Source organism: Galeopterus variegatus, unplaced genomic scaffold (genome assembly GCF_000696425.1).
Source record: "Galeopterus variegatus unplaced genomic scaffold, G_variegatus-3.0.2 Scaffold62344, whole genome shotgun sequence".
In the NCBI taxonomy this organism is placed as follows: domain Eukaryota; kingdom Metazoa; phylum Chordata; class Mammalia; order Dermoptera; family Cynocephalidae; genus Galeopterus; species Galeopterus variegatus.
In genome coordinates this window covers 1,206-2,315 of record NW_007788455.1, presented here as the reverse complement: position 1 = coordinate 2,315, position 1,110 = coordinate 1,206, and the positions used below count along the sequence as shown (strand labels likewise).

Genomic DNA, 1,110 nt, shown 5'->3' with positions numbered 1-1,110 from the left:
TTCTTATATATCATTTTGAAACTCATTTGTTTTGCTTAAGACTATCTCATGGTCATCTGTCCACGCAGAACAGAGAGAATAACCTCAGCATTTTTAAACTTGAGTATGCCGTTATGGTTTATGCAGTTATCTCCTCATGAAGAATATTTAATTATTTTTCTAATTGTAAAACTCTTTCTGTACTCTTAATGAATTTTCCACGATGTGACCTTTCAAAAGGATTAGAAAATATTGCACATAAAGGTACATCAAGCAGTAAAAAAATAACTTTTTAGTAACATAGGGGTTTAATTTTTGTTTAACAAGTAGTCCATGAAGCCTAACCAAACCGTAACCTTCTCTGACCCTTAAGGCACATGAAGACCCCATGTATGACATCATTCGAGAGAATAAAAGACATGAAAAGGATATAAGGTGAGGTCATCCTGATGATAACAATATCCTCTTACAGATTAAAATTATATAAAGTTAGAAACAACCATTCAAATATTAAGGGGACGGTTTAGCAAACATGGTACTTAGATGGTGAGGTGTTTGGAGGGCAGGAGTCATGGCTCGGCCAGTGCTGGGGAACGGGCAGGGCTCCTCCTTTCTGCTTGGGTCAGCAGGACGCAGTGGGCTCGGTCAGCCACTCACGCCACTGCGGTTGGTGTTGGCCGTGCACGTGGAGTCTGCTGTACTCATGCTGTGTGACGGACTCTTGCACACTATTTAGTTTGTCTTCTCCAGTGTCTTTAAGAGATCTGAGCTTTTGTTAAAAATTATTCTAAGACATGATTAAAGAGAGGGTGAAAAAACAAGAGACTTTTTTTTTTTTTTTTTTCAAATTGGTTGCTCTGAATTATAATTGTTGAGGAAGGAGATTATCTCCTGTGAAATTGAGCAGTGAGTGAATGGCTTAGTAAAGTGTGCATTTGTTAGAAGTTACTATAATATGGGCTGAGGGAACGTGAGAAGTGTGCAGGACAGTGAAAACAATACAGCATGGCTTCTACATTGGCTACAGTCACGTAAAATAGACATTCATGTGGACTAGAATGGGGAAAACACAAAAACAAAAATAAGCGCTGCCTTTAGTGAAGTGGTTGTTTGTGACCGCGCCCCATACTG

At 39.0% G+C, this 1,110-nt stretch overlaps 1 long non-coding RNA gene across 1 annotated transcript in view; it reads left to right on the top strand.

Annotated features, from left to right (window-relative positions):
• Positions 1–256: 256 nt before the first annotated feature.
• LOC103584514 overlaps positions 257–1,110 on the top strand; it is a 1,884-nt gene continuing 1,030 nt past the window's right edge. Inside the window, exon 1 of the long non-coding RNA XR_549986.1 lies at positions 257–414. This is a non-coding gene — a long non-coding RNA (uncharacterized LOC103584514). The remainder of the gene's footprint in view (positions 415–1,110) is intronic.